Raw genomic sequence first — 22,628 nt, 5'->3', positions numbered from 1 at the left:
TTTTATCCCCAGAGAAGTTGCCAAATCCTGACATAGAGACCTGTAAGCACAAAACACTTAAAATGCAAATAAAATGCAGTATTCACTCATCAAAGTCATTACAGAATTTGCTGTGGCTTCTTCCTTAGGTACAAACAGGCAGCCCCAGTGGATTCCAAACTCCTAAAACAATATTCACGCTTGTTTTATGGCATCAATTTCATCCAGTTCATTATTTCTTCCATCTTCTTCCTTCCCTATCTCTCAAAATAACATGTATTGATCAAGCACTGTGCTAGCTACTTTATATCTGTAATTTCCTCTAATTCTCCCAGGGATCCTGTAAAGTAGTTGGTGTCAGTGAATATAGGGGTGGGAAGTATGCAAAATGGAGACAGGGAGGAGGCATCTTCCGCTGGGGGTACAGTTAGATATGAGGGTACTCTGAAAAAGCATTTGTTATAATACAATAGAAAAATGGGCAAATAAACCCCCAAACTGCTAATAGTTTACAATAGAAGCAATACAGAATAGAGATGACCGAATCTTCATTGCTGGCAGGGATATAAGGAAAACACAATTTTTCTCTATTCCTTGTGACAGCATCTCAAGAGGAAGGGTGGAAGGAGTGATTGTTTAAAAAGTTGATCAGTTTCTATAAGTAGAAGGTTTGTTTGTTTCTCTCTCCTTCTACCTCTGAATTTCTTTGTAGCACAAGCTTGTAATACTGGCTGCTCTATATTCCACATACAGATGATTATGACGTTTACAAAGTAATTACTTGTTACTTCATGGGGTGCTTGGTCTATTCTTACGGAACATATTGCACTCATGCAGCTGTTGATAGTTTATATTCAAATATATGTGCTTTCACTTAATTCAATCCTCAAGAGTCTGATGAGTGAGATGATATTAAACCCATTATATAGGAGAAGAAATGAGTGTGGAAAGGTAACTCACTTTTTCACTCTTAATAATCAAGGCTAACTGAAAATGTAGAGCTGTATTCCAGTAGCCATGTTTCTTGAAAATGATTGAATAATGATATAGCTTTCACAATGTGACTGTGTGACTGTGAAAACCTTGTGTCTGATGCTCCTTTTATCTACCTTATCAATAGATGAGTAGAATATATGGAATAAAAATAAATAATAGGGAGAACAAATGTTAAAATAAATTTAGTTTGAAATGCTAGTGATCAGTGAAAGCGAGGGGTAAGGGGTATGGTAGGTATAATTTTTTTTCTGTTTTCGTTTTATTTCTTTTTCTGAATGGATGCAAAGGTTCTAAGAAATGATGAATATGCAACTAAGTGATGAAATTGTGAATTACTGATTATCTATGTTAATTTTTATTTCATTTGTTAATTTTTTTAATTAATAAATAAATTTTAAAAAAAAGAAAAAATAATAATAATCAAGGCTATTGTTTTCAGTTTAATTAAAATCTTCTTACCTTTTCATAGCCACTCAAATGTGAAAACGTGTGTGCACTGGGACTTTTTAATGCAGAGCACCGTTTTGGAGAAGGATTTTTTGGGAAGGCTCCAGGATCAGTGGACCGGCCTAGAATATTTGAATTGCTGCTCCCCACAGTCTGACATCACCCCGTGCTTCCCTATTACCCTGAAAAATGTGTTTTCATGTTAGCCCACATGCCAAAGTCTCCTGAGGGCTCTGACCAATCCCTGCTCCTCTCAGCTGCCTTCCTGTCTCAGTGGCAGAGTCTGAATGGGAGAGAAGCTACTCCTCGAGATCTGCGTGATTTCCACACTGAAGAGGCAGGTGCCATGCCGATGCTGGAGGCCAGGTTTATAACATCTTTCTTAGGATGGAGAAAGCAGGTTGGCTCTGACATCCAATGGCCATCATCCAAAAGGCCATATAGAGATAAATAGACAGATAGACAAACAGACCAACACACCCTAATAAGTGTACCAGTACCCTAATATGCAATATCAAACTCTAGGTATCAGATATTAAAGGACCCCACTTTGATATTTCATCCTTAATGAAGATCATACCTAATAGGGGTGCTTCTGTCCTGCCTTGACTGAATTGAACATGTCTGCAGTATGGGGAAAACACAACTGGTAGTTTCTATATAGACTTTGATTTTTCAACTTATTATTTTTTGTTTAGTTAAAACCTGTGATGATTTTATGTAAAATCACATTTTTCGTTGAGTAGATTTTACATTTCACTAAAGGAAATTCTATTCCTGAGATTTTTGCAGGTGTTAACACCTAATTGAATTAGAAATTCCTCACACAAATGAACAAGGAGCCCTGGGAATAAATGGTTAAACAGAAAAATTCCAGATGGGACTAATTATTTTTTCTTTGTGCAGACATTATTTTGCCACTTGATCATTAGTCCTGATGATTCCATGAATGTTATTTTTCAGGAAATAATGAAGTTACTGCAGCCAAGTGGGATGTGCCTGGATTTGGAGGTAGAAAACCTCATCATTTCACATATTACTTGATATTTCTTCCACCACAACATAATGGAGGATAAAAATCCCTTTATATTCTCAAATATAATTTAAAAAAAAGATTTGAGTAACTCAGTGGAAGAGAGCTGTTAATTCTAGATTGATAATAATAAAGATAAGGAAATGAATAATTATGATAGGAACTAAATTTGATAGATGGAAGATGGTTTGGGCAGGGTGGTCAGTAATATTTTCCATTTGCCTGGTTTGGCAGGCAGAGGGCCCAGCCCAAGGTAATTATCAGGAGAAGATGAGATAAAATTTTCTCATTACATATTCCTTTGGGCAGGATTTGAGAAGCCTGGAATCTGATATTTTTTTTCTTTGTATGCTATATTGCGGGGTTACATTTCATTCTTTTTCTATGTGAGTATCCCCTTCTTGCACACCATTTGTTGAAAAATAAAATAGCATTCACAGAGTTCAGGAATTAGGACATGGGTGTATCTTTTTTGGAACCATTATTCAACCCACTAAAGGGCCATTCCTGCCCACCTGTTTCTCTTTAGATCCACTCATCCACCCGTTCATCTGCCATAGGTGTATGTATGCAATCCCCACTTTACATCTGAATGATTGAGAATGTCTCATACTGTCTACGTTTAAAGACCAAAGTGGCATGATTCTTTAATTTTCAATGGAAGAATTGACCCAAGTGACAGATTTTACCCAAGGACCTAGGTAAGAAATAGCTAAAGAAGTTGAAAGCAGAAATGGCTCTTCTTGCACATAAATACAATTTTCTTGATTTTTGCTGAAACTTAATTTATTGTGTCAAAAAATAGACTTTTATTTTCAGGATGCCATTTCTGAAAAATAACTATTTTTATTAAACTTTGAAAAGATTTTAAAAACATATCTTACGTGTAAGGCACAAAGCCATAAAAAGAATAGAAAAAAAGCATTGTGGCCCCACTGAAGTCTCCCCTTAGGGATGGAAGAGCTGCTGAATCAAAGGTTTGCACATGCTCAGCTTTACTAGATATTATCAAATTGTTTTCCACGGTGGATATACAAATGCATTCCAACAAGCACGGTATAAGAATTCCCATTACTCCAAGTCCTCACTCAGACTTTTTCATTTTTAAATCTAGTGGTATTTCTGTGATGCTTATTATGCTTTAATTCACATTTCCATGAATACTGATTTGATGGAGCATCTTTCCATGTTTTTATGGACACTGATGGAGAATTCACTCAAGTCTTTTGATAATTTTTCGTGGGTTATTTGACTTTACTTATTGATCTATAGAAATTCATTATCATTTTTAGTGCTAGTCTTGTCATTTATATGCTTTTCGAAGACCTTCTTCCAGTTTGTGGTTTGTCTTCTCACTTTCCTTGTGGGTGTTTTTGATAAATAAAGTTTTTAACTTTTAATGTATTTTTTGATCTATCAATCTCTTTACGGTTTGCATTTTTTCTTTTTTTGAGAAATCTTGAGTTAAGAAGTTAATATAATAAAGATATTCTCCTGTGTTAAAAACCTTCAGCACGAAGGTTTTAAGCATGACATTAAGTAGTTAAGTTTTTAATGGACCTGAAGTGGATTTGGGTGTGTGATGAGGAATAGGAATGTAATTTCCTTCCGTCTTCCTTCCCCCGTTCTTCCTCCTCCCTTTTTTTCTTTCTTTTCATTTTGATAAACAAATGTCCCTGCATCGATTTTTTTGTATATCCCCAGTCTCTTTTGATCTGGAATGTCACTATCACAAATCTGAGCTCTACACACTCATTTCTAATTTGGTTTGTCTTTGTATTTGCCAACCCCTGTGTAAATATCACTGTTTTGATTGTTATAGATTTATAATAAATGTTGAAATCCAATAAAGCAAATATCCATTTTGTGACTATATGGAAGCATATTCCTTTTGCCTAGACCACATTCTTTGATATTTCTTTTAGTGATAATCCTTTGGAAGCATATAATCTCTTTTTGTGTGTGTGTGCGTAAAGTGTCTTTATTTCACTCTCCTTATTGGAAAAATCACTGGACTGGTTATTGAAGTTTAGCCTCCAGTCTTACATTTTATTTTCTTTCACCATGTTGTAGATATGACTCAACTTCTGGATTCCAGTGTTTCTATGGAGATATCGTCTGTCTGCCCAAGTGCCATTTGTTTTAGGAGATCATAAATATAATTTTCAAATTTTATTTTATTTTTGCTTCTGAAGAGCACTATGATAAGCCTAAGTGGGTTGATTTTTTTATCCTGCTCAATAACCGGTGAGCTTCATTTTGGATTTGACTATGATGGATGGCTTTCACAAATTCTAGAGATTTCCATATGTTCTATCCATCTATCATCTCTAATATTATTTCTCCATTATTCTCCATCTTCTCCTCTTTTGGGACTTCAATTAGAAGTTTGTTGGGTTCTCTAACTCTACCTTCCTAGTCTCTTAAACTTTTTTCTCTTTCTAACGTTTTCTATTTCTCTGTCTCTCTGCTACATTCTGGATAAACTTTTCAAAATTGTTTTCCAGTTTATTGTCTTTCCTCAGCTGTATAATCTGCATCCCTTGAGTTTTAATCCATCCCTTGAGTTTTAATTTTAAATATTGGTTTTCTATTTTATAATTTCTATTTTCTTACATCTCAGTTTTCATTTGTATGGCCCTTGTTTCTTACTGTAGTTTCAATCCCCTCTTTCATATTTTAAAATGTTAACCATACTTCTTTTATATTTTGAGCCTGAAACTTCGAATATTAGACTTGGGGAGCTCTGATTCTGCTCCTTATGATTTCTACTGGCCCTGACTCAGACTGAAATATCCTTTATGTCTATTGCATATGAGTGTGTGTATTTATATAGATGTCTGTGTAATCTATGAGCTCATTTTCTTTAGAACTTTATTCAAGGGACAAAGTCCTGGGCTGAAGTTGCATTCCTCCAAAGAAAATTTGTATTTGCTTGCTCTCATGTGGCTGTGGAATTCCCAGGTAGAACGTAGATTGACATTTTCTGGACTATGTAGGGTATGTGAATTTAGGTACCCATCCCATATGAAAAGGTTAATTTCATTTATGAATTTTCATTTTTTTCCCACACAGCCCCCAAATGTAGGTAGACAAGTCTCCTTGCTGTACTCTCTGAGGTGTGTATTTATTTCTAAGTCACCCCGACACTAGAGATGCAGCATTTCAGGACCCCTGTCTTGTGAAGGGGTCTTCCATTAATCTGTGCAATATGGGGGTGCTCCATTCTTGAGTCCAGCCCCTTCAGGCCTCAGGCCTTGGTAAAATAGAAACCCATAGTCACCAGAGTTTGACACATGCCATCGTTGCAGGCTCCCTGATTTCCATAGATTTTTTTTCCTCTCACTTTATTTTTAACTTGTGAGCATTTCCTATTTTATTGCTTGCTCACTAATACATTTTAAAAGTTATTTTTTAAAAAATGTTTTACCTTTCATCTCTGATTGCTTTCAGAAAGTCAATGGGATTGCTTTTCAGAAAATCTAGAATGCTATACTGCTAGAGATGGGAATGCAGCTTTTTTTTCATCCACTGTTAAATTAGGCTCTGGGCCCTGATTTTCCCTAAAATATGCACAACTATTAATTACCGTAGCAACTAAGCCAGGTATGGGTTGTAAAAAATTAACATCACTGCTCCTCTGATGCACTTAAAACTTCATTTTATAAGCAGGGAAAATTCTCCAGATGATCTCATCATCTCTCCCACTTGAAAGTGATTAAGAAGAGCTGAGATCAGTGTGTGGCACACAGCAGGAGCCTGGCTGACCGGAGGAGACACGAGTGCTCAGTACAGTCTGTTCACGCTCCACTCAACTGCTGGATGTAATGAAGGTCTTGAATATTTTCCATTCTTCAGCTTGTACACCCAAGAAAACAATTTTCTTGCCAATGAAAGAAATACCTGCTCCTAATTCTCCAGACTTGATCTTTTCTTTGATACTTAAGGGCTGTATGAGAGATTCCTTCTGCTCATGGTGATATTACCTGACTATTTTTATGATGAATAAGATCAATAGCCCTATCATTTGCTAGAGAATTGACCTCTTCATCATTATATGCCAGGACTGTGTCTAATCTGAGAAGCTGGAATGTTGGTAACTGTTGTGTTGCTTCTTTTGTTTAACCCATTGTCTCCGGATGGCTGAACAAGTGGTTGCCAAACACCGTGGGCAGGTCCTGGGCATATCCTGGTAATATCTGCTCATTTCAATTAGTTTTTGCTTGTTTGTTTGCTTTCAAATTTCCTGCAGTAAATTATACATACAATCACCAGGGCTCGATCGTTAGTCACAATGGGAGGGACCTTAACTCAACTGCGTCCAGTGGATGGGCTAGACGTGCAGGTATTTGTCACCGGGAATATATGGACACACGGGGAACTGGAGACTTCCAGGCATCTTTAAGGACATTCTAATCAAATCTTTTAAAAACACCCTGAGGATTGCTGAGGGTCAGAATAAACCCTTGATGCCAATTTGGGACTCCTGAATAATGGGCCCTGTGAATCATCAGTAGAAGGAACACTGCATTCTTTTTATTATTATTCATTTGGAACAGAAGTGTATGGTGGTCTAAGAATCCTCCTTATACACAAAGGAAGATGTGGGTAGAACTGTAGCTGAGAGAGTTTGTCTGGGAGAAACATCTTCCCCATCCCCTGAACGGCCTAGCCTTGCACACAAAGTACAGTCTCACTGTGCTTCCTCTCTCTGTCCAGAATTCTTGGATCATTCTGCATTTACCTGGCTCCAGGCACAGCACTGCCTTTGCAGGCAAAGCATCACTCTTCATCATTATCCTTGAGAACAGCGTGTGACTACACATCTTTTTCTTCTTTCATGGTGATGAAGTTCCAGTCTGTATTGGATTCATCCTCTCCCTAGAGTTGTGAGACTAGGAAAGGGTGCCTTTCCCTGAATCCCAGTTCTATTCTTTGGGACTAGTGATTGGATATATAATCTGGCCCTAAAAAAGTAAGCCTGGCTTACTTTTACAAAAGAAAAACCTAGATTTAATAGTTGTGTAGTGCAGTACACAACTATTATTATTGCATAATAAATCATCCTCAAATTCAGCTGCTTAAAACAAACCCATATTATTTCAGTGTCTGTAGGCAAAGAATCTGGGGTGAGTGTCTCAGTAGGGTGCTTCTTGCTCAAAGTCTTCTGGAGGTTGAGTTCAAGATTTTGACAGGGGCGTCAGTGTCATCTGAAAGCTTTCCTGCTTTCGGGCTCCCTCACATTTCTCCTCTCTGGTTGTTTGGCCTGAGATATCAATTCCTTGCTATGTCCCACCAATATAAATAAAATTAGCATAAATAAATGTTTGTTCTTTTAAGCCATTAGGCATTGGGCTAATTTGTTACCCCCCATGCGCCATCTTCAAGCTTGTGCCATAGCCATTCAGACATTCTATCAATGGGCAGATTCTGGGTATTTGTAGAACAGTGTCTACTGTTACATACCTGCTTTGCTGTAAAGTGGGTCCTTCATTCTACAGTAATGTTGTACAGGAACTTTTACAAATCAAACATTCTGAGAGAACTCAGATGGTGGTATTCATCAAAGCACTATGGGCAGGAAAGGCAACCACATTTCCAGAATATTTATCAGTCACAAAGAGGACACATCCCTGGGCCCTAATCTTGTTCTTCTAAGTCCAACACCAACCGGCTAAATCATTCATCTCTGCCAAGGGATAACTTGTTGGGATGTTAAATCCTGAATCATTCAAGAGGGTTCTAGGTCAATAAATGCTCCTTTATCCAGCCTTATATTCCATATTTCTCATCCTGAACCTTCAAAATGCATTCCTAATCCTAAGAGTGTCTCCTATTCTTTTGGTCCACGTTAGCCAGTTTCTGCAGCTTCTTTGGTGAATTTTCTCTTTCATCACATAACAGGTGATACACTTCCCCAGTTAAGGGCCATGCTAAAACTTGACCTTAGTTACTGGTCTAAAAGCAATAAGGAGAGATTATGAACACATTTGAGAAGGTTAAAGCATTTGTGCAAGAGATCCAGCAGACGTGAGGTTTTACATGACGTCTAGCCAAGGGAGGCTGTTTTCCTTTAGAAAAGGGGAGGTGGTCACTTCTGCTAAGCTCTGCTAGGTTAGAGAAATCTGGGATTTGAAAGGGTATCATATGAACCCACCAGATCATTGCCATCCCAGGGCTTGGGTCCCTGCTCTCCCTCTCACCTTAGCATGAGGGACATCCAGAGCTGTGAATTCAATCTTTGACACTCTCACAGTCATATCCTGGGCCTGCTTGGCAGCATGGTTTGCTCTTCAGCTCCAAAAGATGAAGGTCTCCTTAAACATGGCCATGGAGGTCTTCTGGATCTCACACTGCACCCCGAATAGAAAGTTGGCTGACCTGAGCCCATCATTCTCTGTTCTCAGGGCTTTGGTGGCAGTGAACACCAGCAGACCATGAGAGTAGAATTTGAATCCAAGGAATCTGGGACTGGGGAGGGGGGGAAGGTATACTTTTCCTGTATCCCAGAAATGCTTCTCAATTATTCAAGTTGTATGTTTAGCTGATTGTTGTATATTTTCTTGGAATTAGAACATAAAATTCAGTAGAATGTCATAATTCTCTTGAAGAGTTTGAGAATAATTAGGTATCAACTAGAGAACGAAGAGATTTTTTTATTTCAAAAAATTCAAGGGTTTTAGGAAGAAAGAAATTACCCTAAAGGGTAATTTAGCACCATTTATTTCAGCAAAGAGCAGTATTTTCAAAATCATAGTAAAATAAACTCTAAATACTGATTTTACACACAAAAAAATTGACAAGTTTTAGGAGGATGGAGGAAAGGTAATGATGTGGGAAAATTAAATCCTTATTTATCATAGCAGATATTTTTAAATGAACTGACTAATTTAGAAACAGCAGCATAGGCATGTTATCTGGAAAGATGGAGGAAAATACCAGGTAAAAATAGCTAAATGTATTAAGAAAGGAACTAGAAGAAGGGAGAAATGTGGGGTTGGTAAAAGATAACTTTATATAAGTAATATTTTAATGAAAAAGAATGTATAATTTTTAAACTTCTCAAATCCATATATTTTGGGCAAGATTTTTTTTTTTAAAAAAGAGAAGAGCACAAGTTTTAAAGACATAATTTCAAACTCCAAATTTCAGTTCCCTCTTATTTGTTTTGTAACCTTGGACAAACACATGAATTCTATGATTACTCGTTTCCTCCACTATAAAACAGGGGTAATAAGTTTTGCCTTATAGCATTATTGTTAGGGCAAGAAATAATGAACAGCACCTGGCACCATACCTGTACATAGTAGATGGTGAAAAACAGCAGCTGGTAATATGAGGGTTTGCACATATATTCAAAAGTAAAAGTTACATTAGGTTTATTTGCTCTTATCTTTAACAAATTTGAGGCTTAGGGTCACTAGACTTTTACAATAAATCAATGGCTAGTTTTTTTGTTTTGGTTTGGTTTGGCTTGTATTTTTTTGGCTTGTTTTCCTCTCAAAGAAGTTAATAAAATATGGAGGTATCCGTTCTTGAAAGTTGATATTTACCATTTAATCCATTGAGTCCAAAGGCAATATTTGATCTAATCAGGTATTTATTATCTGCTTCTTTGGCCGATGCTTATATTTACAATGATTTAAAAAATTGTTCATTTAATCAAATTTATTAGCTTAAATTATACATAATAGTTTTTAAAAATTTAATTATAACCTTTCTCATTTTAATTTTTTATTTCTTTAAAATATTTGTTTAATTCAGTTTTTACTTTTATTGTTTCTTTCCCCCTATTTCCTTTCTGCTGTGTTTATTTATTTTAAATATTCTAGCAAAGCATTTAGTTATTTTCAAACTTTTCCAGTAAAAGATGTTAGACATGGGAAATTTATGTGCTTTAGTAAAAGACCATCTAAAAATATATCTTTGGCCACTGTTACCAGAAAGCATTTTACTTTTTTTGAAAAAACTACAAGTCTTTTTTGGGCCTTTGAAGAGTATAAGCCAAAGGTATTTGCAATCGTCCTCAAGTAATTTTCTTTAACATTTGATTTCAAGGAAATTAATTACTTCCTTGTGAAGTTTCATTGCTTTAAAGTACAATTAAGCCTTAAGCTAAACAATGACACTTTAATAGTAGAATTTCAGGCATCAGTAATCAGGTTAATAATATCTTCCACTTATATATATAGCATTTAATAGCTTTCAAAGTTTTTTCAAATGTTATCTCAATAAATAAATATTCTGCAACTATTCTAATTGCAGAAACAAATCCAACCCCATAGACACCATATTTTTAATACTTCCTGGAAATAAAAGAAATCTCTACAAGAAAGAGGTATTACAACAGCTGGCAAAAATCCAAAGTAGTTAAGAAAACAAAATTAAAGAAAGCTCGGCCAACTCAGAATTAGTCTCCCTGGACCCATGAATTTGGTTGGGTCCTTCGGATGGGAAAGCATAGGGAGAGTCAGAGTGCTGCTGCCTCCCGGACCCTACCTACACAGACCCTGTAGCATCCATGGCACTGACCTTGTTGAGAAGAAAAATACCTAGAGAACATTTGCTTAATGAACATTGCATTTGTTTTTCAAATTGCATACAGATAAGTCTGAAAAGATTTGGTTGAGTAAAGCTCATATATTCACCAAGTAAATTACGATGTGAACAGAAAAAAATGTGCAATGGATGGGAGGCAGATAAGAGAAAGAGGAGGAAGAAGAAGATCCTGGGAGCAATACTTCAGAGAAATTGCACTGCTGGGACTGTAGATGGAAATGAAGTTACCCAAAGAAGAATCAAAGTGTTTCTCTTCCTCTTATCCATGTTTTCTCTCAAACAAAAACAAAAACATCTCACCTGCTGGCAACCTGTCCAAGAGATGTTCAAAAGAAATAAAAGACAAACCACAAATGTAATTAAAAATCTTGGCATAACGTCATTAAAAAATAAAAGGCAACAGGTAAAATTAACTTTAATGATATATTTTATTTAACTCAAGATATTCAAATTATTATGAATCAACATGTAATTATTACAAAAATTAATTTTTTATACTAAGACTTTGAAATCTGGTGTGTATTTTATACTCATAACACATTTCAATTCACACTACCCTAACTGATAGAGGCCAGTATCAGACTTAATGGCAAACAACCCAGGTAGCTTTTTCAGTCTTAGATTTGGTGTTCACTAACCCTGGTAAGGGAAGGAAATCTCAATTTCTATGTATCACTTCTTTTCACCACCAAAATATCAAGAAAAACTACTCCAAGCAGTGTTCCTATGAATCCCCCTCAAATGGCTACCATAATGAAGCAAGAAAATGAAGCAAAGTGAAATTTTGGGGGGATTTTTGGGATTTGGAGAAATCCCAGCTATGATACCATGAACTATTAAGCAGAGATATATACATGGTCACCTAGTGAGCATGAAGTTGTTTCATCTGCAGAAAAAATTATACTGGTAAACAAGTATAATAGATGGGAATCAGAGACCTCCACTACTTACTATTTACCATGGGACAAATCGTTTTATGAAATTTTAACCTCAATTTCTTTATCAATTAAACACAGAATTTCTGCCCTGTTAAATCACAAAATTACTATGAGATAATAGATATAAAAACATTATTTTAAATGCAAAGTCTTATCTCTAACTGTACTGCAACATCTGATAAGTATTTGTGATTCTCAGTGAACTAATACACAGAGAATTCTCTTAACTTTATGCAAAATAATGACTGGCATAAAATTATTTCAGTTTTTTTCCAAGTTGCATGGGACGGCTTTGCAAAACTGTCAAAGAGGTGAGATGTACTCTGTGGGTCTACCTTCCTTTTCTTGTAGATGAGAAGTAATGAGATCAATGTGGCCTCCTCTGAAATTGATATTCCCAGGCCCTTAACCACAGGGCCCCTTGTGATTTCTCCTTAACTAATCTTTATCCATCTTCTATAACTCAGTTTAAGGGATGCCCCTTTCCTGACTATCAAGTCCAATTCAATGTGAATTATCACCTTTTTGCACTCCTGGAAGATATAATGTACATAAACTAATTCAACACTGTCTTTGGACACAGCTATGGATTCAATTATCTTTTAAAAACATTTCTATTGAAATAGACTACACAAACAGAAAAGTGCACATTTCATAAATGTAGCGATCGCTTAGTTTATGCAAACTAAACATACGTGATCCTAGTTCAATTAATAGATATTACCAGTTCTCAGAAGGAATGGAAAGGAATTCATTCTTCTACGTATGAACTTTGTCTCTCACCAATAAATCATAGACTGTTTTAGGATAGGAAACTATGGATCACATATTCTTCCTCACCTCTGCCTTTTCTCATTAGCTCCTTACACATGGCTACAGTCATTAGAATTTTCAGTAAATGTTGTTTTAGTGAACTGATTTCTGCCGAGGCCACTTGTAGGGGCAGGTTAGGCTTAGAAGGCTTCACTGAAGAGCAGCTGGCAAGCTGGGAGGTGCTGACTGCAAGAAAATGGGGCAGAAATGCAGGTTACAGGGTCTAAAGTTATAACTCTAGCCCAAGAAATGTCAAACATTATGAAGTCTTGTGACTTTTCATATCTCTACTCCCCTCATCAAAATGTGGCTCCCAAAAGTACCCATCCTGTCTTCACAGATATAGACATTAGAGCTTCCTCATTTGTCGAACTGGTGGGATTATCTAGGGCTCGGCCAATGGTTTTCAAACTAAGTTCCTAGGAACCTCCAGAGATGACTCCACATCAGTCAGGAATAGGTAAAGTGCTAGTGGATGTAACATAGGGTCTCTGTTTTGGTCTGCTAAAGCTGCTGGAATGCAATATACCAGAAATGGGGCAGCTTTTAAAAAGCAAATGTATTATGTTGCAAGTTTACAGTTCTAAGGCCAAAAAAAATGTCTAAACTAAGGCATCCAGAAAAAATACCTCCATTCAAGAAAGGCTGATGTCTATCACATGGGAAGGCATGTGGCTGGCTTCTGCAGGTCCTTGGTCCCAGTTTCATTATTTCCGGCTTCTGATGCTAATAGTTTCCTCTTTAAGCTGCTGTGGGCCTTCATTTAGCTCCTCCAGGACACAATTCTGGGTTCTGGTTTGCTTAACATTTGATGGGAAGGCCCACGGCGATGTCTGCTGGGCTCTTTCTGTGAATAGGTATCTGCTTTCTCTGTCAGTACTCTAAGCATTTCCAAACATCTGTGTCTCTGTCAGCTCTGGAGCAACTGTTCTCCAAGTTTCTGCATCTGAAGTTTCTCCAAAATGTTTCCCTTTTTAAAGGACTCTAGTAAACTAATCAAGACCCATCCTGAATGAGTAGAGTCACATCTCCATGTAATCCACACACCACACCCGTAATTGTGTGTTGCATCTCCACAGAGGTAATCTAACCAAAAGGTTACACCCACAAGTGGGTGTGTCACATCTCCAAGGAAATGATCCAATCAAAGTTTCCCACCCTAAGCAATGGATCTGGCCCCAGAAGATTGGATCAGGATTAAGACATGGATTTTCTGGGGTACATAATATTTTTGAATGAACACAGTCTCCATCTCTACTTTAGCCTGAGAAGCATGTGTTTTGTCCTCAGTGTGCCCTGGCTCCTTTATATCTTAAAGTTGCTAATCCTTTGCCCCAGGCCACTTTGACATATCTTTTTTTTTTTAGGCTTCCTTATCTGTCTGCAAGATGCTTCTGACTACAGGGCAAGTTCTGGAAGGTTAAGCTAGAGAAGGTGCTTTGGTTCAGTCTTTCAGGCTGCCACTTGATAATTGGCCCTGATTTACAGCACTCCAGTATGCACACAGGTGTCACTCAGATCCTTCTGTAACAGGGCAGAAATCCACAATGGGAGCACAGGTTGGCTCCATACTGTACCAGGGAATGAGTGGGGGAGGAGACAGCAAGGGTACCACAAGCTTCTCCCTCAACCTTATTTTAAACAGGTTTTAAATTGATTCATAGAAGATAGATGAAGACTATCCAAGGAGAAGTGTTGGGACTGGCAAAAGAAAGAATCAGTGAACTCAAAGACAAGACAGTTGAAATGATGCAGGCTGAGGAGCAAAAAAGAAAAAAAGCAAACAGAGCCTAAGAGACCTGTGGGACAGCATTAAGTACACCAATATATACATTATGGGAGTCCCACAAGGAGAAGAAAAAGAGAAAGGCTACATCTAATGCACAAAGATATGATCTGTGACAAGAGAGGGATAGAAAAAGTATTCATGTATGCTAATGAAATTAAGTTGGTATCAAATAAAATGTGATTTTTAATGATTTAGGATGTTAAATTTAAGCCCTATGTAGGTGACAAAGGAAATATCTGAAAAATGAATAAGAAGAAAACAAGAAGGGACTCAAAATGGCATGCTACTAAAAAAGCAAATAAATGTAAGTAGGCATTAATAGAAGAAGAGAGGGATAAAAAGTATAAGTTTTATCAAAAAACAAAAAACAAAAACAGCAGAGGAAAGTCCTGCATTATAAGTAGTTACTCTACATATAAATGGGATAAACTCCAGTCAAAAGGCAGAGATTGGTAGAATAGATATAAATGCATGGCCCAACAATATGCTGTTTATGGGTGCCTCACCTTAAATTCAAAGCCATTAAGTAGGTTGAAAGTGAAAAAAACAATATACCATGCAAATAGTAACCAAAAGAGAGTTTGGATAGCTATACTAATAATAAATAAAATAGACCTTATACCAAAAACTTTTGGAAGGTCACTATATACTGATAGAAGGGCAGTATATATTTAGAAAGGCACTGTATACTTATAAATGGGAAAATTCAACAAGAAGACAAAACAATTAGAAATATGTATGCACCTAATGGCAGAGCCCCAAAATACATGAAGCAAATACTGCCATATTTGAAGGGGTAAATAGACAGTTTCACATTTGTAGTAGAGGTCTCTAAAAGATCACCTTAATAATGTATAGAGTATCTATACAGAAGATAAATAAGGAAATAGAAGGCTTAAAGGACATTATAAAACAACTAAATCTAATAAACATGTATAGAACGTTTCACTCAACAAAAACAGAGTATATATTCTTCTCTAGTGCACACAGGTAATTTCTGGAATAGATCATGTTTCTGTTTGCTAAAGCTGCTGAAATGGAATATATCAGAAATGGGTCCGTGTTTACAATGGAGATTTATTAGCTTACAAATTTGCAGTTCTAAGGCCATTAAAAGTCTCAATTAAGACATTGAAAGGATGATATCTTCTCTGAAGAAAGGCTGCTGGCATCTGGGACACCTCAGTCACACGGGAAGGCACATGGCTGGTGTCTGCTGTCCTTTAATTCTCAGATTTCATTGCTTTCAACCACTGGCTGCAGGGCTTCCTCTCTCAGCTTCTGTGGGTGTGTCCTTGTCTCTCAACTTCTCTGGGGGCTTCTCTGAGCTTTCTGGACTTTTTCTATCTTTTATCTTCTCATAAAGGACTAAAGTAAAAGATTAAGACCCACCCTAAATGGGGTGGGTTACATTTCAATTGAAATAACCTAACTAAAGGTCTCACCTACAAAAGCTCTGCACCCGCATGAATGGATTAAAAGAACATGGCCTTTTCTGGGGTGCCTAATAGCTTCAAACCACCACAGACCATAGTTATTTCATAAACAATTCTCCAAAGATGTAAAAATATTGAAATAATATCTTCTCTGATCACAATGGAATGAAGCTAGAAATCAATAACAGAAGGAGAACAGAAAATTCACAAACACGTAGAAATTAAACAACACAGTCTTAACAGCCTATTGGTCAAAAAAGAAATCACAAAGGAAATTAGGAAATATCTTTAGGTAAATGAAAATGAAAACACAACATACCAAAATTTATAGGGTGCAGCAATGGCTGTTTACATCAAAATAGAAGAAAGATCTTAGCTTTTTCTCATAACTAGAGAACCTAGAAAAAGGAGAGTAAACTAAACCAAAATAAAGATTAGAGATAAATGAAATGGAGAATTAAAAAAATAGGATAAATGAAACCAAAAGTCAATTTCTTTGAAATGATCAATATATTTGATAAACCTTAACTAGACTGACAAAGAAACAGAGAGAAGAAACAAAAAAATAAAATCAGAGATGAAAGAGGGACATCAGTACCATCTCCACAGAAATAAAAAAGGATTATAAGAAGATACTATGAACTACTCTATGCCAACAAATTAGAAAATCTAGATTAAATATACAAATTAATACAAACACAGAAACTAACTATAGCTACCCAAATATCCTAATATCAAAGCCAGATAAAGATACCACAAGAAAATAAAATTACAGATCAATATTCCTTATGAGTATAGATATAAAATTCCTCAACAAAATACTAGGTAACTGAATTCACTCCATATTAAAAGAATTACGCACATTAAAACAATTAATCCAGGTATGCAAGAGTGGATCAACATAAGAAAATCAATTAATATAATATACCACATTAAGAGAATGAAGAGGAAAAACCACATCATCTCAATCGATACAGAAAAGGCATTTAATAAAATTCAGCATCCCTTCCTGATAAAAATACTTGGAAAACTAGGACTAGTAGGAAACTTCCTCAACATGATAAAGTGCACACAAAGAAAACTCACTGATAACACCATACTAATTGGGAAGAATTGAAAATGTTCCCTCTGAGATCAGGAACAAGACAAGACTGTCACCCCTATTATTCAACAATGTACTGGAAGTTCTAACCAGCACAGTAGGAAACAAAAAGAAATAAAACTCATCCAAATTGGAAAGGAAGCAGCAAAACCTTCCCTACTTGTAAATGACATGATCCTATACTTAGAAAATCCTGAAAATCCACAACAAAGGTAGTCAACAAATTCAGCAGTTTGGTGGGTACAAGATTAACATCCCAAATCAGTAGTGTTTCCATACACTAGAAATTAACAATTTAAAGAGGAAATCAAGAAAAAAATTCCACTTACAAAAGCAACTGAAAGAATGAAATATCTAGGAATACATTTTATTAAGTGTATAAAGGACTTGTACATGGAAATAAATTTAATTAAGTGTGTAAAGAACCTGTACATGGAAAACTATAAAATATTTCTGAAAGTAGACAAAGTAGTCCTAAAAAAGTGGATTGGAAGACTAAATATTGTTAAGATACAAATTGTACCCAAGTGATTTATAGATTAAACACAATCCCAATCAAAAACCAACAGTCTGCTTTGCAGAACTGGAAAAGCCAATAATCAAATTTATATGGAAAGGCAAAAAAGCCCAAATAGCCAAAACCACATGGAAAAAGAAGATCAAAGTTGGAGGACTCATTCTTTCCAACTTTAAACTTATTATACTCACCTGCCATGCAGGAGACCCAAATCCATGCAGTTCCCCAATGAAAAAAACAGAAAAAAGAAGAAAAAACTTCAACAAATGGTGCTGCAGTAATGGAATATTCACATGGAAAAAGAATGAAATGCGACCCCACAATACAATGTACCAAAAAAGAAAACTTATTACAAAACTGCGATAATCAAGTCAGTGTGGTAAAGGCATAAAAACAGTTATACAGACCAATGGAACTGAATTGAGAGAAATAAATTCTCATATCTATGGCTAACTGATTTTTGATGAGGGGAGCCAGGTTCACTCAATTGGGAAGGACTGTCTCTTCAAAAAAATGGTCTTGCGAAAATTAGATCTCCATATGCAGGAGAATGAAGGTGTACCCTCCCTCATGCCACATGCAAAAATTAACTCAAAATAGATCAAGGACTAAATATGAAAATTAAGACTATAAAATGCCTAGAAGAAATCACAGAGAAGCATGTTCAGGACCTTGTGTCAGACAATGGTTTCTTAAGCTTTACACCAAAAGCACTAGCAACTACAAGAAAAGCATATTTACAGGATTTCATTAAAAGTAAAAGCTTTTGGGCATCAAAGGGGCTTTATCATGAAAGTAAAAAGACAATCGACAGAATGAGAGAAAATATTAGGAAGCCACATATCTGATAAGGATTTAATTCAACTCAACAACAAATAGGCAACCCAATTTTGAAAATGGACAAAAGACTTGAATCGACATTTCTCCAAAGAAGATAAACAAATGGCTAATAAACACATGAAATATCATTAGCCATTAGGGAAATGCAAATCAAAGCCATAATGAGATACTATTTCACACCCACTAGAATTACTATAAAAAAAAAGGAGCAATACTGGAAAGGATGTGGAGAAATAGGAAATTTTGTTCATTGTTGGTGGTAATGTAAAATGGTACAGCCACATTGGAGAATTTGGTGGTGTTTCAGAAAGTTAAGTGTAGAATTACCATATGACCTTGTGGTAATGCTTCCTCTACGTATATACCAAAAAAGTATTGAAAGCAGGACTCAAACAGATATTTGTACACTAGCATTCATAGAAGTATTATTCAGAATTGCCAAAAGATGGACGCAAACCAAGTGTCCATCAACAGATGAATGGATAAACTATGGTATATCCATACCATGGAATATTATTCAGTCACAAAAATGAATGAAGTTCTGATATACAGGATAGCATGGATGAACCATGAAGATATCACACTGAGTGAAATATGGCAGACTCAAAAGGAAAAACATATGACTCATATGAAATAATTTTTTTTTAGATTATGTGTGTATTAGCTAGGGTTCTCTAGAGAAACAGAATCAACAGGAGATATCTGTAAATATAAAGTTTATAAAAGTGTCTCACACAACCATGGGGATGTAAGAGTCCAAGGTCTGAAAGGCAGGGCACAAGCTGGCAGCTCCAGTGAAGGTCCTCATGAATTCTCAGGAGTAGCTGGCAGGCTGAAGCAGAAAGAATGACTGTTCCTTCTGAATCCTCCTTAAAAGCCATCTGGTGATTAGATTAAGTGTCACTCATTGCAGAAGACACTCGCCTTCACTGATTTCAAATGCAATCAGCTGTGGATGCTGCCAACATGGTCATGATTTAAGTCCATGAAATGCCCTCAGAGCATCAGACAGTCCAGTGCTTGCCCAACCAGACAACCAGGTCCTACCACCTGGCCAAGTTGACACATGAACCTGACCATCACAATGGGCTATAGGAAACTTAGGTTTTGGACAAAATAAACCTCTCTTCCTTTGGTCTCATTCAGTAGGTGAAGTTCTAAAATACAGACAATATCATTATTTATCCTGTATTCTGATTTACCTTAGTCCCAATGAGTTTGGCTTCATTCTTTTTTTTTCTTTTTTTTTTTTTATTAATTAAAAAAAAAAAGAAATTAACACAACATTTAGAAATCATTCCATTCTACATATGCAATCAGTAATTCTTAATATCATCACATAGATGTATGATCATCATTTCTTAGTACATTTGCATTGATTTAGGAAAAGAACTAGCAAAACAACAGAAAAAGATATAGAATGTTAATATAGAGAAAAAATAAAAATAATAATAATAATAAAAAATTAAAAATATATATATAAAAAAGGAAAAAGAAAAAAACAAAAGACAAACAAACAAACAAAGAAACAAACAAACAAAAAAACTATAGCTCAGATGCAGCTTCATTCAGTGTTTTAACATAATTACATTACAATTAGGTATTATTGTGCTGTCCATTTTTGAGTTTTTGTATCTAGTACTGTTGCACAGTCTGTATCCAGACCAGCAGGAGTTAGAAACAGGGTAAGATAATGGGTAATTGGAGCTGAAGGGATACAGACTGTGAAATAATTTTAATTAACAAATTAAATTAATTTAATTTAATTAATTAAATTAAACTTGAATACAGGTCATCAAGGGTTGGTATGGGATAGGAAAAGGAGAGTAATGTTTAATTGATACAAAATTTCCATTTCAGATGATGGAATAGTTTTGCTAATGTATTGTAGAGATGATAATTAATACCACTGAATTATATATTTGAAGGTGGTAGAAAGAAATTTTATTTTGTTTTTACGTTACTAGGATAATTTTTTTTTTGCATGGGCAGGCATCAGGAATTGAACCCAGGTCTCTGGCATGGCAGGCAAGAACTCTGCCTGCTGAGCCACCATGGCCTGCCCTAGAATAAATATTTTTTAAAACCATATGACTGCACAACACAGTGAACCTTATTGTAAACTATGGACTACAGTTAAGAGTATAACTAAAATAATGTTGTTTCGTCAATTGTAACAAAGTTGCCACACAAATGCAGTGTTAATAGGGAAAATGGGTGTGTGAGGGGAGCATATGTGAACTGATTTTCTCCACTATTTTTCTGTAAACCTGCAACTTCTCTAATAAAAAAAAACTGAAAAAAAAAATAGGCAGAGGGAAGGAGTCAGAAAAAAAAGAGGCCAAGAAGGGATGACCAGAGGAGTTGGATAAAAGTAATAATAGAATATGGTGATAATTGAAGGAAAAGGTCCAGGTTCCCATGGGCAGGAGGTAATAATTGAAGGAAAAAGTCCATGTTCCCATAGGCAGGATGTGCAAGAGAGATACTCGTTATAGCTCCTCTTTCCCAGAACAAAGAATGCCCTGGGGGTCCTTCTGGGGGACTCTCTCTGCTCTGTTGTACAACCTCAGATACTGAATGGCCTCCCACATTTCTGTTGCATTAAGTTCCTAATTTGCAGCTTGCATGGGTATTTACCATTTTATGCCTCTACTGCAGTGCAATTCTAGACTATTTCGAAAATAGGATCTAAAAATGTTCAGAATTTGATAAGAGAAATATGCCCCTTGCAGTGAGTAGCCAGCAAACAAGCAAGACAAAGTGGGAGTCCCTTTTTGAAGGTTGCAGAGAGTGGGCCTTGCTGAGCATTTCACTCCGTTGTGCTCCTTCTGCCCATAGGCAAAGACGAGGCATCAATTACAACCACCCTCAACAATTTTTGTTACCATAGAGAAGTTGTGTTAGGAAAGGTTCTGAGTCCTTGGATAGGGCCACCTTAAGCATCTCATTATTTCTAACATTTTCTACAAGCATATTATAACTATTGAATCTGTTCCTCTATTTTGCTTTTAGAAAAGTGCCTTTTAAGGAATGCCTAAATGTCTTAAGGGTAGTCATAGCCCAGATGCTTGAATAAGATATTCTCTTGTAAATATTTAAGAAGAAATGATTACCTTCTGGGGTAACCAGAGCAATGCAAACTTGGTGAGCTTGCAGACACAGCTGTGGAAGTCAAAGTCACATGTGCAAGCTCACCAGGTTCCTTCTACCTAAATTTCTCAAAGACTTCAGGGAGTCACTGAAAGTACACTTAACAGTATTTCCAGAAAGTGCTCTCAGCTACCACATAATCTTTTGCCTCAGTTTGCTTGGGCAATGACACCAATAGACAGCAGCATGCTGTACTACAATGGGTTTTGGTGTGGGGGAGCCTTGGTTTGTGGCATTCACTGATTTTTGTGGAACAAATAATAATAACATGGCCGATTTCCAGCTATCAACATGGCATCACTAAAGAGGCATTGGAAAGAGATGCCAAAGGTGTGCTGGTCCCAGCCAGCTCCAAGTAGACCACTGTCTATAAAGCTTCATGCAGGTACCCCACTGCTGCCATTGCCAATGGTGCTGCTTTCTGTTGGATGCTGCTAAAATCAACCAAGCTAATGCCATATTGGCTCTGCCTTGGCAAAGTCAGGACAATCCCTTCCTCCCTGTCTTGTGCCACACTGTCATAATCCCAAGCAAAAGCTCTGTTCAACTCCAGCTCCAGTTTCACAGATATTTTAATGCAAAAATAACAATTGGACTGTAGGTTGTTCTATTTTTAGAATTTGGACACAAGTCCATGCATATGGGGTACAGTGGGGGAGACAGAAAAACTACTATCCAAGATGGAAGTTAAGTTCCTCACCCCCTGGGTGAGCACTTATTCCACAGAAATCTTCCTTCTGGCTATGTACATAGCCCAAGAAGTCCCTAATCAGCCTATTTTATAGAAGGCTTGGTTTTCAATTTCTTGAAAAGCAGAAAGTATCTGATCTCTAAGCTATCTCTAAGTATCCCTATTAAAACTAACTTGTTAATTGTTCACTTGTTTTGCTGTCAGTTATAGGATAAAAATTTAAAATAAAAGAACTTTTTCTCCATCTAAAAATTGATAAAAAAAAAAAAAAAAGAGTTGTATTGTTCTATACTAGCCAAGTCATGGAATGTTAGTGTTCCACAAAAGCATAGTTT

The 22,628-nt window shown here is 36.3% G+C and overlaps 2 long non-coding RNA genes across 6 annotated transcripts in view; one reads left to right on the top strand and one right to left on the bottom strand.

Annotated features, from left to right (window-relative positions):
* Positions 1 to 788: 788 nt before the first annotated feature.
* Positions 789 to 11,364, top strand: LOC143675981 (uncharacterized). Of its 5 annotated transcripts, none has more exons than XR_013171734.1 (5): positions 789 to 930; positions 1,445 to 1,822; positions 2,386 to 2,433; positions 2,985 to 3,156; positions 11,061 to 11,364. It is a non-coding gene; the product is annotated as an uncharacterized LOC143675981 (long non-coding RNA). The 5 variants fall into 5 exon arrangements; XR_013171731.1 differs by lacking the exon at positions 11,061 to 11,364 and adding an exon at positions 6,128 to 6,358; XR_013171733.1 differs by lacking the exon at positions 11,061 to 11,364 and adding an exon at positions 6,125 to 6,358.
* Positions 11,365 to 12,851: 1,487 nt separating this feature from the next.
* LOC143675980 (uncharacterized) overlaps positions 12,852 to 22,628 on the bottom strand; it is a 62,917-nt gene continuing 53,140 nt past the window's right edge. The window contains exon 4 of the long non-coding RNA XR_013171730.1: positions 12,852 to 12,951. This is a non-coding gene — a long non-coding RNA (uncharacterized LOC143675980). The remainder of the gene's footprint in view (positions 12,952 to 22,628) is intronic.

Source organism: Tamandua tetradactyla, chromosome 3 (assembly GCF_023851605.1).
Source record: "Tamandua tetradactyla isolate mTamTet1 chromosome 3, mTamTet1.pri, whole genome shotgun sequence".
In the NCBI taxonomy this organism is placed as follows: Eukaryota; Metazoa; Chordata; class Mammalia; order Pilosa; family Myrmecophagidae; genus Tamandua; species Tamandua tetradactyla.
The sequence above is the reverse complement of the archived record's forward strand: the minus strand, read 5'-3'. Positions and strand labels throughout refer to the sequence as shown.